At 40.8% G+C, this 13,907-nt stretch overlaps 1 long non-coding RNA gene across 1 annotated transcript; it reads left to right on the top strand.

The window, feature by feature from the left end:
• The first annotated feature begins 2,001 nt into the window (after positions 1–2,001).
• On the top strand, positions 2,002–13,555 carry LOC111525524. Its single transcript, XR_002726133.1, has 3 exons — positions 2,002–2,062; positions 5,415–5,739; positions 12,558–13,555. It is a non-coding gene; the product is annotated as an uncharacterized LOC111525524 (long non-coding RNA).
• The last annotated feature ends 352 nt before the right edge of the window (positions 13,556–13,907 follow it).

Genomic DNA, 13,907 nt, shown 5'->3' with positions numbered 1-13,907 from the left:
AAATGAGGAGGACACGTGATTCGCACAAACTTCTGAAATGCAAGCACCTTTTCCTTACTCACAGGTAATAATGCATTAGTAAGTAATAAGATCTCAGGCAGGCAAACAGGCTGTCCCACTGATAAAAATTACGTAGTGTAAACAAATCCCTTTTTTAAGAAGCAGCTAATAGTTTATCTCTGTTTGCTGATTTTAGCATGCAGGGAAGAAGGGCTAGGATTTCTCAAATGCTCTGCCTTTACACTTCAGCTGATTGTTCCTTTCTGCAATAGTTTGCCTTGGTTACAATCGCTTAGTGACCATTAGCAAATAGAATGTGTTTGCTTTTCCTAAGGTCCATGTTTCCTGCCAGCTTGTAGCCACCAGCTTCCAAAATAAAATATTGTGAAATTACAGATTGAAACAACACCTTCACGTAGAAACATCTGTAGTCCAGGCATAATGAGGAACTTTAAATATTTAACCTCTGGGAGAAAAAAGAGTATAAACATATAAACAGAAGTATAGGTAAAACATTCATATAAACAGAATTACTGTTAAGTATAATTAAGGTGTTTCTTGGGTAGGCACAGTGGCTCATGCCTGTAATTCTAGCACTTTGGGAGGCCTGAGGCGGGAGGATCACTTGAGCCCAGGAGTTCGAGACCAGCCTGGGCAACTAACAAGACCCTGTCTCTACTTAAAATTCAAAAACATTAACCTGGTGTGGTGACAAGTGTCTGCGGTCCCAGCTACTCAAGAGGTCAAGGCAGCAGGATGGCTTGAGCCCAGTGGTCAAGGCTGCAGTGAGCCATGATGGTGCCATTGCATTCCAACCTGGGCAGCAAAGCAAGACCCTGTCTCAAAAAAAAAAAAAAAGTCTCCTGTTAGCAATTCACATCAACTAAACCCTAGGCTCAAATACCAGGAGTGTTGTGTTCATTTTGAGCAACACCTTTAACAAGGGCTTTAGCCAACCAGGAAACAACTTTAAAAAGTCTCGAAGCCAAAACTTAAGGGGCAGTGCAGAGAGAAAGAATCCAAGACTTAGTGAACCCCTGATAATCATATGCAAAGGACTCTCTTGCAAATGAGGACATTAGATATATATGTCTGTTGCTTCAGAGAATAAAATTAGGACACATATTTGGGAGTCTGTGGAAGGCAGAGTTCAGTTCTGAGTAAGGAAGGGTCTTCTATAATTAAGTGGCAGTTCTGAGGTACTGAGTTTCCTGTCACTGGAAAGGTTCAAGTACAGGCTGGTTACTGCTACAGCTTTTGTAGACGGATTCCTCCACAGGGTTGGGAGTTGGGATAAATGGTCTCTAAAGTCCCTTTCACTTCTCAATGCCTAATATGAAATATGAAAAAACAATATTTGAAATCTTTTATTTTATTTTATTTTTTTTTTGAGACAGAGTCTCACTCTGTCACCCAGGCTGGAGTGCAGTGGCGCAATCTTGGCTCACTGCAACCTCCACCTCCCGGGTTCAAGCGATTCTCCAGCCTCCCAAGTAGCTGGGACTATAGGTGCATACCACCACCCCCGGGAAACTTTTTGTATTTTTAGTAGAGACAGGGTTTCACCAAAGTGTTAGCCAGGATAGTCTCAATCTCCTGACCTCATGATCCGCCCACCTCGTCCTCCCAAAGTGCTGGAATTACAGGTGTGAGCCACTGCACCTGCCCTGAAATCACTTTTCTTTCCTTTCTCTTCCATGCAATTGACTAGCTTGCAACTCATTCTCTATTTTTCATATACTGCCATAAACTTGCCCTTTGTGTACAGTGAAGAGGAGCCAAGTAATACTCATCTGATATGGTTTGGCTGTGTCCCATTCAAATCTCAACTTCAGTTGTATCTCCCAAAATTCCCATGTGTTGTGGGAGGGAGGTAATTGAATTATAGGGGCTGGTCTTTTCCATGCTATTCTCGTGATAGTGAATAAGTCTCTTGAGATCTGATGGGTTTATCAGGGGTTTCCACTTTCGCTTCCTCCTCATTTTTCTCTTGCCACCACCATGTAAGAAGTGTCTTTCGGCTCCTGCCATGATTCTGAGGCCTCCCCAGCCATGTGGAACTGTAAGTCCGATTAAACCTCTTTTTGTTCCAAGTTTTGGGTATGTCTTTATCAGCAGCATAAAAACAGACAAATATACCATCCTTGAATGGGACACACAGGAGCCCAGAAGTTCCCTGCTGAGGACTCAGCACGAGACTGACACCTCTGAGTTCTCATCCTTACAAAAAATGAGTTCCAGTCTAGAAATGTCATCTTCCCCTCCCCCTTCTTCATGGCCATGATGCTTAAGCAAGTCCTTTTTACTTCCTTCTTTTCTCCTTAATGAAGTTTTTGGGTTGCCAGAAAAGGAAACACTGGACAAATGAGACTCAAAAGCTAACTTATTTCCGTAAATCTCCTTCTGACTCCTAGACCAGGACTGAACATTACTAGAAAAACTATGCATCAGAGAGGTATAAATAAATGTTAGGTTTACACTTTTAAAACATTGCCTATTATCACCTTTCAATCCAAATAAATATTATCTGGCCTTATCCCAGTTGCTCAGAAAACCCCAGAGGCAATTATCATTAGAGTGGAGGTTTCTTTGCTGGAAGTATCAAAATATGTTCTCAAATATAACTTAGCCAATACCTCATTTCTTACTGCACTTAATTTCTCAGTTATGCCTAAATCTAAGGATTATATTATTGCACTTTTTTGATAAATAGAAAAAGTGAAAGTAAAATGAAAAGAAATAGGAGAGAAAGGAAATGTCTTCATATCCCCATTGCACAGTGTGCAGCACCCAGTGCAAAATTGTGATGAGCCAACAAGTGCATGGAAAGCATGAGCAAAGACACTGAGCCATAGGAGTGTGTGCTGTACTTAGCTGGGAAAGACATGTGAATAACTCTAAAAATATTCGCATAGTAATACATCGCTTGACTTGTAGAATGTAAACTCCACGAAGGCAGAGATTTTGTTTTTCACTGATATGTTCCCAGTACCTAAAGTAGTACTGATCATATAGTAGTTGCTGAATGAAATATTTGCTGATAGAATGCTTGAATAAAGGAATCTTTAAATTTATATTAATTAGTTCTCAAAAATAGACCCATACAATAGTTAACTGATCCTCGACAAAGGCCCAAAGGCAATTCAATGGAGAAAGGATTGAGCATTCAACAAATGGTGCTAGAACAATTGGATAGATAATGCAAAAAAAAAAAAAAAAGAAGAAGAAGAATCTAGACAAAGACCTACCTTTCACAAAAATTAACTCAAAATAGATCATAGACTAAATGTGAAATTCAAAACTATAAAACTTGCAAAAGAAAAACATATAGCAGAAAATTGAAATGCTCTTGGGTTGGCAATGAGTTGTTTGTTACAACACCAAATACATAATCCAAAAAGGGGTTCTGGCCAAAGGAAGAGCAAGTGCTCAGTCTCTGAGATGCACATCCACTTGTACTTTGAACAGAAGGTCAGAAAGCAGGCAGCTGATCATAGAAAGGCAGGAGGAGCCTGGGAGAAGATCTGGGCAGGAGACAGAGGCCAGATCACAGAAGCCTGATGGTTCCTGTAAGGAGTTTGAGTCACACTTTAATGGCAATGGGAAGCCACTAGAGAGTTTTAAGCAGGAAACTAATATGATTTGATACAATCAATAAATGTCTATTCAATCTGAATCTGAATGACCCTTTGATGGTGGATCAGTGAGCACCTTCAACTTTAAAAGAGAGAATATGGAAGAAGAAAATGAGTTGTTTTGTTTGGAAGGTGGGGTTGGTTTTGTTTTTTATTTTCACTTGTTTTTGTTTTGCTGGGAGTTTGGAATAAAGCATTGAGTCTGGGGAATACTAACTCAAAGATATTTGCACTATCCTCATGGGAAGATGCCAAGGAATATATGGGAATACAAATCAAAAAATTGGGGAAAAAGAGCTTAAGGATGAATCATTCTCATAAACAGAATCAGAGGACAAACTAGCTAAGGGAGAGCATAGACTACAAAGAAGGGAAGTCAAGAACAGAATTATGCCTAGATCTGTGGGCATTTAAAGAGAAGGCAGAGGAAGGATATTGAAAGATAAGGGGAAATGGGGAAATTATAAAGGCCACTTTGGCCAAGCTCCATATAGTCTCTAGTAAAGGAATAGAAAACCCAAAATGAGAAATTTTCAGAGAGACTGTAACTAGAATGAAGGCTCAAGTCAGAGGAACTAAAATGAAGAACCCAGTAGAGGCAATACTATCTTCTGTATCAGCAAAATCAGCTCCCATTGAAGGTGGCAGGTTGAAGCCATGAGTAAAATCTCTGGTCAAAATGAAATTGGGTCCCAGAAAATTTATCTTATAAAAATAATTAGGCAAATGCACAAGAATATAAGATGTGCATTGCTGTATTTCCAATAGCAAAAATGTTTCAGTAATTTGCATCTCCAACAATAATTAATTGAATTGATTTTATTACATCTGTATAGACAAATTAAGTAGCCATTAGAATAAAGGAAAGTGTTCATACTTTATTTAGCAGAAAAATGTTTTTAAAATGGAAGGTATCACATTTTTATAAATATGCATACATTTTACATATTCATATTTATAAATATGTACATATAAGTGCATAGTTTGTATTTCTGCTTACCTGTTTTCAGTTTTCATCATGAATATATATTACTTGTGACATTTTAAAAGTATTTTTAAAGGAAAAATGTGGAAATTCTATTATGAGCACATTTACTCTGTTACTGGCACCACCCTCAGGATCAGAGAGGCCTCTAGGCTATTGTAGAGACTAAAGCCTCAAAGAAAAAGTAATTAGGATGGAATGGTGAGAATTCAATGAACAGTATCTTTCCAACAGTGTTATTAAGGACAGGCACAGCATATAAGCTCAGATGGGAACATTCAAAATGCATTTGAAATGAAGAAGTAAAACCACATGAGTACAGCTGAAGATGAATAATTCCATGAGATGTCTGTCTAGCTGAAATTAAGGACCAATAAGACTAGTGTCGATAAGGAAAGCTCTTCAACCCAGTCACAGAAAAGGGAGCTTAGACAACCTGTGAACCATTATGATTTAATTTTATTTCCGTTATGATTTAATTGTTTAAAAGAACCAAAGGAAACTCGGTAGTTGCAAGTGGTGTGTGAATTTTAATAACATTTTAATACTGTTAGATAGGAAACAGATGCTCACTTATGGAAGCCGTTTTTGTTTGTATAGAATCCGAAATACAAATGTGCAATAGTATAAGCAAATGTCTCAACCTTCATGTTTGTCTTTTAAATACTATTTGAGGCCCATGGTATATAGAATAAAAAGTTTCAAAGTTTACAAGGATTTTATAAAGACCCTACATATCTGATGGGAGAGGGAGCTAGTAAACAAATATTTCTCTGTCATATCTCTATTTTCAGGGGAAGAACGGAAGGCAACGCCTCCGAATTAAATTTTGGGACCCCCAGTAAAATTTCAGAAAGCCCAGAATTGATCTCAGAATGCACAAACTCGACATGTCTTTGGCAGAGAAGGCTCCGAGATTTCAGTGCATTCATTGCACTCCACTAAGGAGCTGCTCAGGCCCTCCTTGCACCCACAACAGAGAGGCTTCCCTCTGCTCTGCTCTCCGGTTCGGAATCCGGAGCGAGTTTCCAGTGAGCGGCGCCCGCTGAGCGCGTGGGAAAACATCGCGCGTGCCCTTCCCCGCGCGCGTCTGCGGATCAGCGCAGGCGAGGTGGGTGGGTAAGTGCAGGGGAGCGGGGTGGAGGGCGGCAAAGCACAGCAGTCAAGTCTTCCTTGAAATGCTGCAGGCAAAGCCAGACATTTACATCTAAAAATGGCTCCATCTGATCCCCACAGTCTTGCCAGAAAGTCGGTCATTTCTTCTTGACCCTCGGCTGAGGGCCAGGACCTGTTCTTAACAGGGAGCTTTACATTGGCAGCGCCCCCGCGTAAGTTCAAAAACGGAGTAGGATTACTCGCTGTGCCTGGTGCAGCCCCCTACACGTCCTCGGCCTGCCAGGCTGCAGGCCACATCTTTCCCAGGGTGGCTCTGGACTAACTGCGTCCCTTCATAGTCACCATGGCCCTGATTGGAGGCAGCAAGGCCAGGGAGAGGTGGTGAGAACCCCATCCCTCCAGACGGGCTCCTTCTGCATCTGCCTCCCCCTTACCAGGAGTCTTGGCCCCCATACCAGATAAATGCTTCCAAAGTGACCTCCCCATAAAGAGGTGGCTGAAATGGAAACAGCTCACCTCGGGTTCAGGTTTGCAGAAAATCCAGCTGCTTCAGGAAAATTCAAAAGAATTTTCACACACACAACCATGCCTCCTCCAGCCAAGGGATATAAATCTCCACCCAGAAGGCCCACTGTCCAGTTTAGTTTTAGTTCTAGCACCCATCCCTTGCAGCACCACGTTCATCTTAGTCAGAGATTTTGTAATGAGGACATCTGCTATTCAAGCTCACAAACGTGGCAATCTGATGTAACAACATATCTTTCATATGCAAGAAGGAACATTGTTGGGAGTGTTTTTGGAAGTTGGTTTTCCTGGTGCAATTTCATTATTTTGTTTTTGTCCCCCACTTCACAGCCAACTGAGATTTTAAAGCTGAGAAAAACTCAAGACATATAAACCATGACTCACAGCTATTTGTAAAAGATGAAATGCTTCTATTTCTCAGGCTTTAGCTTTGAAAATTAAATATTCAAATAAAAAATAACATGACTCCAATAGATGTCAGTGATAAAAATCGTGAAAACAGTTTCTGAAAAGCTTCATAACACATTGAGACGGTCCTTTCCCCCTGTCCAATTCTGACCTAATTCTGAGCTTTTCTTTTTAAGTGCATCATGACTTAATTGTTTACAAGTTGCCGCTCAAGCTTTTTTTCCAGAAGCCCCGGAGGAACCTTCTAGGGGTCTAAAAGGTTTCAAGGGACATTTTATTCCCCAAGGTCAGCCAAATGAGGCCTCCTTTTCTTTAGGGTATGACAGTCTTTTTCCGGACCTGTCAGCATGCACAGTGCCTGTGGGGACAGAGGGCTGCTCTGGTGCCCTGAGGTGCCACTGCTTGCCTCTCTCAACACCCCAGAGCCAGTCAGGAAGCTAATTGGTGTCTGCTACTCTCAAAGCAGCTGAAAACCTGAAGAGATGGAAAGGTTGCTTGTCAGGGTCTTAAGATCTGATTCAATAAGACAACAACATAGACTTTTCAATTCTCCTAAGAAAAAAATTTTTTGAAAGAGAAATATGTCTAGAGCCAACCGTTATCTGCTCAAGGACCAAAGACATCTATAAATTTCCTCAGTTTTATCTTACACCCTAAAGGGAGATGACTAGAAAAGGTCAAGATGATCTAAATTGGTTTCTATGAATCCAATAAAGATGTTGTCACTAAGCATCTACTGTATTGGGGCACTGGGGACGTAAGGATAAATGTTGGGTGCCCTGCCCTCAAGGAACTTACAAAACCTCCTCTGTATAACAGTCATTTAAGACGAGGTGTTTTCCTCGCCAGCAGAGAAAGTCGCTACTAAATGGATTTCATACTTCTCTGACCTTTTGTCAGTGATTCCCAAGTCTTCATTTAAAATGTCGGCTGTAATGAGGTGATGCCGTCTGGAGAGACTGGAGCCTCTAACTCTTTCTTCATAAAAGCCAAAAATCTAAGTGACGTTCTGGACTCTTTCTTCTCCCTTGCCCTTCACCTCAATCCATCATCCTGCAGTGCAAATTCTACCTCCATCATCGTTCAATCTTACACATTTCTGCATCCCCACTACCCCGATCTTAATTTGGGGTTTCAGATGTCTTACCCGAAATGCTTGGAATGCATTTTAGCTTATCTTCTGATTTAAGCCCGAATCAGGCACTTAATCATTCGCCACATTATATTGTAATTGCTTTTTTATTTGTCAAACTTTCTGCTAGACACTTAGGGCAGACACTGAGTCCTTAATCTCCATATCCTGTGCACCTAGCACAGTCATAGGCTAATAGTTGGCATTCAGCCCACGCTAATTAAACGTATGTAAGAAAGGTACATTCAGAAAGCTACATGGATGCACATATGCATTGAATACTCCTTTCTTGTTTCCTCCCTGATGTCAATAATCACTCTCTATATTTTAGCAGCACCCTGCTACCCTAGTAAATTGTTGGTTTTAAACTGCTGTGGGTGGCACACTGGATAATCAAAGTTATTTAGACAGTGAATAGTAAGGGTGAATAGGTTCTGACTGAGTCCCTCTTCTACAACTAAAACAAATGAGCTTCAGTGAACTGATTTTGTGAAAACTATTTCAGTGCCTCAGGGAATTTAGTTCCGTTGCTGTATTCCAGATTGCAGGAGTTGCCCTTAAGTCCTACTTCTAGGTAACTGAGGTGTTAACTATATAAAATATTTTACTATTCAATGATTTTAATTTCTACTTTTATTTCAACAGGAATCTTTCAAATTTGCTTCCAAAAATGTACAACAAGGGTCTTGCTTTCACTGCTTTTTAATGATAAATATGATTTCTTACCAAAAACATGTTCTTAAAATTTGTCTTTGTAGAAAATATTAATATTTCTATTTTTATTTATATTTTTGCTGGTTTACTTTTTGGGGGGACATAATCTTGCTGGAGTGCAGTGGTGCGATCTTGGCTCCCTACAACCTCTGCCTCTCAGGTTCAAGCGATTCTCATGCCTCAGCCTCCATAATAGCTGGGATTGCAGGTGCATGCTACCACACCCGGCACTAATTCTTTTGCATTTTTAGAAGAGATGGGGTTTCACCATGTTGGCCAGGCTGGTCTCAAACTCCCGACCTCAGGTGATCTGCCCACTTCGAGCTCCCAAAGTGCTGCTGTTTAACTTTTTTAAAGCATGGTTTAATGTTAAGTGAGACAGGATGTCAAAAACCCATGCTAAAATGAGTTTAGAGTGTCCTTAACTAAAAACCTATGAGCATTTGCATTATGCTGTTGAAAATCTCCCCTAGTCCTATTCTTAATGAATTCTTTGTCAATGGAAAGCTGAGCAAGACAGCCCTGAGAACTTCTGAGGCCAGGGCATTGGTTTGTGCTTTTTAAGCTGTGATTGGTTATATTTCTCTTTTGGAGTGAAGCTGCTAAACACCTTGTAAAAGGAAGTGGAGCATCGAAGCCAGACAATCCTCTGTGAAAGCATCGTAAGTGCCTCAGTTGGAAGTACAAGTCCAGTCCATGCCATCTCCTCTGAGACTGCCTTCCACCTGAGCCCCAGCAAGTGTGGGCCTGGACAGCCAGGTGTCCTCAGCCCATTGGAACAGGACACCTGACCCTGGACTAGCAAATGCATGGGCTGGGCTAAGCCAATTAGATGCTTTCTCTCAGAAATGGAGACAGAATTAGTGGGTGGATGTTGTGTACTTGAGTCAGGGTGGAAGCAGCTGATCTAGAGAGACAGGAAGCAGACAGAAGCAGGGAGACCACCGCTCTGAGGCCCTAGGGGAGGCACAGAGTGTGACCTCAATTCTGAGTACAGTCGCCTCTGTAATTTGTAATTTGCCTGGTGCAAAATGAAAATGTTGAGCCCCTTGTTTAAAAGTAAGAGGAAAATGTCAGTAAAGGCACTAAAATATAAAGATTTTTTTTCCTTAAAAATATTTTCTGGGCCTGGCGCTGTGGCTCACGCCTGTAATCCCAGCACTTTGGGAGGCTAAGGTGGGTGGATCACGAGGTCAGGAGTTCGAGACCAGCCTGACCAAAATGGTGAAACCCCATGTCTACCAAAATACAAAAAGTAGCTGGGCATGTGATGCGTGCCTGTAATCCCAGCTACTCAGGAGGCTGAGGCAGGATAATCACTTGAACCTGGGAGGCGGAGGTTGCAGTGAGCAGAGATCATGCCATTGTACTCCAGCCTGGGCAACAAGAGTGAAATTCCATCTCAAAAAAAAAATTTTTTTCTTATTTATAAAATGTAACGGGTAAAATGTAATGGGGCATACATATTAGTTGGCTTGCATTGTTATAAAATACCACAGATGGTAGCTTAAACAAAAGACATTTATTTTCTCACAGTTCTGGAGGCTCGAAGTCCAAGAGGAAGGTGTCAGGAGAGTTGGTTTCTGCTGAGGGCTCTCTTCCTGGCTTGTAGACAACCACCTTCTCACCATGTCTTCACATGGTCTTTCCTGGTGTGCTGGCTGAGTGAGCGCTCTCTCTGGTGTCTCTTCCTCTTCTTATTAGGACACCGGTGCTATTGAATTAGGACCCACCATTAAGGCCTCATTTAACCTTAATGACCTCCTTAAAGGCCCTATCTCCAAATACAGTCACATTAAGGGTTAAAGATTCAACATATGAATCTTGGGTGACCACAGTTCAGTCCATAACAAAGGGCAATCGTGATGCATAGGTAACAAAGTAGAATTACGAATTGAAGAAAATATTTTTGGTGTCCTAATCTTATATAATATAATAATGTATTTATTATTTATCTTCTGTCTATGAGTTTCTTCTCTCATTTTTGTAACAATACCACTGCTACCACCACCGCCGATACAGTCATCCCTTGGTATCCAAGGGGAACCAGTTCCAGGAACCCCCTTGGATAACAAAATTCTCAGATGCTTAAGTCTGTTATATAAAATGGCATTGTATTTGCATATAACCTACATATGTCTTCCTGCATACTTTACTCTCTAGACTACCTATAATACCTAATACAACATAAATGCTATGGAAATAGTTGTCATATTGTATTTTTTAGTGTGTATTGTTTGTTATTGTGGGGGTTTTTTGTTGGTTTTTCTTTTCTGAATATTTTCCATCTTCGCTTGGTTGAATCCGTCGATACAGAGCCTGAGGATGTCTGTATTTTATTAGTGTATCTTGATTGATCATGAGGTTCTTCTGGCTCACTTCTGCAAATTTGTTTACTAGGTCATCAAAATTTATACTTTTGGCAACTTCATTTTTAATTGATATAATTGAAAGCCACATGAGTTGCTCTTGGTATATGCAAGATGGCAAATAAATTTGGTAATTTTAATTTTAAGGAGGATCTTTCTGATGAGGCGAATGTTACTGGAGCTGTAAGGAGTATTTTATAGGCAGTGATGACATTGGGATAAATGTCTGATAAATTATATATATTAATACATCGAGAGCTAACCATTCTTTTAGAATAATTTTTCTAAAAAGACTTACCTCTTCATACAAACCAGTTTCATGTAAGTCTGAATTTTATTTTAAATGCAAATTGTACAATGGTCTTTCATTTCCTCTTACATTTTCTGTAACTTGTTGAGGTTTTACAAGAAACTGGCTTTATGGTTTGTTGAAAATGCAAACACCTGTTTATGCATTCTATCACTGTATCTTCAATTACAAGAGAAAATTTAATTTTAAATGTATTCTTCATCAATAATTGATTCACCCATTGCTTTATAGGAAAATACCATGTTTTTTTCACCAAATGAGATTGTCTTTAAATTTAATTTCTGTTTCTAACCTTGTGAATATTTGTTTTGCAATATTGTGGTAGTTTCTAAATCCAGGGATTCTAAATTCTGGAGAATCTTAATAACTCCCCGACAAGTTTCATTGCAAAGTCTACGTGTACATTTTTATTTTTGTAATAGTTTACTGATAAGGTTTGACTGCCTGACAACCAGCAGTTTCTAGCCAAGAAGTTATGGTTTGTGCAGATGCCCCAGAAATGGGCTCAGGGGTAGACCAGCAAACTGACCTCCCAACACGAATCCTAGCATTGCCTTCATGTGGAGCTTGTCCTGTCTCCAGGGCTATGGCTGCTGTCTCCACAGTTGCTGCTTCTGCTGCTGCTATCACCACCATCGCTACCACCAATCTGGACCCAGGTCCCATCCTGGCCTGTGCAACTAACTGCTTGGCATGCACATTGCTCATTGCACGCTGTACCATGAGCCTGAGCCAACAAGGGCGTGTGCTGCCACTTCACATATGCTCCATTGTCCCATCAGACTTAATAACACAAGTCCAAAAAACACATATGTTCCATTGTCCCATCAGACTTAATAACACAAGTCCAAAGACAGAATGTGAGTGCTCAGTGACCAAACACAGCATGAAACCAAACATAGGACCCTTCGACATGCAGGGCCCTGTGCAACTGTACAGGTCACTGCCCATAAACTAGCCCTACCTCAATTCCTCATTGGCCAGTTCTGGCACCATCCCTCAGATATCTAAGCTGTCTGTACTTAAATCTTGTCTTAGGAAGCTCCTAAAGCCTACTATTATATTTTTACCTAAAAAAAAAAAAAAAAAAAAATCCCCTATTGGGTAGACACCACCATATTCCCAGTCATTGCCCATTCTCTCATCTCCACTAAAAAAAAAAAAAAAGCAAAGAATGAAAAGTTATTCTTTTCAAGGGAACCATATGCCACCTTCCCAGAATTCCTTACGTCTAAAGGTAATTATGTGATTCAGTTATGGCCAATAGGAAAGAAACCAGAAGTCTGCTAGAGATTTCTGGAAAATATTTGCTTTCCTATTAGACACACAGCCTTTTCTGTTCTGTTCCTCTTCTTCCTGCCAGGAATGCAGATGTGAGGCTGGAGGCAGTAGAGCCATCTCGCAATCATGCAGCAACAAGCAAGGCGGAGCTGGCATGTTGTTGACTGATAACATCGAGAAGCTGCTATGTTAATTATTAATCCTGCATTGCCAATCTCTGAACTTCTTGGTATATTGGGAACATAAACTCTTTTGGTTAGGCACTGGGTCAGATTTCTATTACATGCAGCCAAACGCAATCTTAATTGAGATACCCCTTTACCTAAGTTAGCTTTAGCTGTTCTTGCAACTGTTTGTGCTCCACCTACGGCATATGGGATCCCTTCTGCCCACAGCACCCTCCCCCGGTGTGATGTCCCCCAACCAGTATTTGCAGCTTTTTTGTTTTGTTTTGTTTCGTTTTTTAATCACAAAACTGCTCTCAGGCTGCCAAATCTGTTGGCCCTAGAGCCAGAAGTGCTATCTCCTGGGAATTTTTTTTTTTTTTAGACAGGATCTTGCTGTCGTCCAGGCTGAAGAGCAGTGGCACAAACTCCTGGGCTCAAGCGATCTTCCTGCTTCAGCCTTCCTAGTAGTTGGGACTATAGGTGAGTGCCACCACTCCCAGCTAATTGTTTTTATTTTTTGTAGAGATGGGAGTGGGCAGGGATCTCACTCTTTGCCCAGGCTGGTCTTCAACTCCTGGACTCAAGCCATCTTCCTGCCTTGATCTCCCAAAGTGCTGGGATTACAGGCATGAGCCACCACGCCCAGCCTGGGATCTGTTCTTAACCCTTGCCCTAGTCAGGGTGGTCTTCTTGCAGGATTAAGAGTTAGCTTCTGTGGGACTCTGATATCACACCCTGGCTTGGCCTTCCCTTCCCTGTCCTACCTCCCCACCCCACTACCAGTTTCTTCGGAGATATTACCTGATAGACTACAGTAGTCCTCCCTTATCTGAGGTTTAACTTTCTGCAGTTTCAGTTATTGGCAGTCAACTTAGGTCTGAAAATATTAAATAAAATATCCAGAAATAAAAAATTTATAAGTTTTAAATTGCATGCCGTTCTGAGTGGCATGATGAAATCTCAAGCCGTCCTGTTCTATCCCACCTGGGACATGAAACCTCCCTTTATCCGGTGTATCCATATTGTAGATGCAACTATCCATTAGCCACTTAGATGTCGACTCAGTTATCAGATCAACTCTCCGTATCGCGAGGCTTGTGTTCAAGTCATCCTTATTTTTACTTAATAATGGCCCCAAGGTGTAAAGGTAGTAACGTTGGTGGGTTGTTATTTTATTATTAGTTATTGTTGTCGATCTCTTGATTGTGCCTAATTTATAAATTAAACTTTATCATAGGTACATATGCATAGCGAAAAGCATATTA

Source organism: Piliocolobus tephrosceles, chromosome 5 (assembly GCF_002776525.5).
Source record: "Piliocolobus tephrosceles isolate RC106 chromosome 5, ASM277652v3, whole genome shotgun sequence".
NCBI classification, from domain to species: Eukaryota; Metazoa; Chordata; class Mammalia; order Primates; family Cercopithecidae; genus Piliocolobus; species Piliocolobus tephrosceles.
The sequence above is the reverse complement of the archived record's forward strand: the minus strand, read 5'-3'. Positions and strand labels throughout refer to the sequence as shown.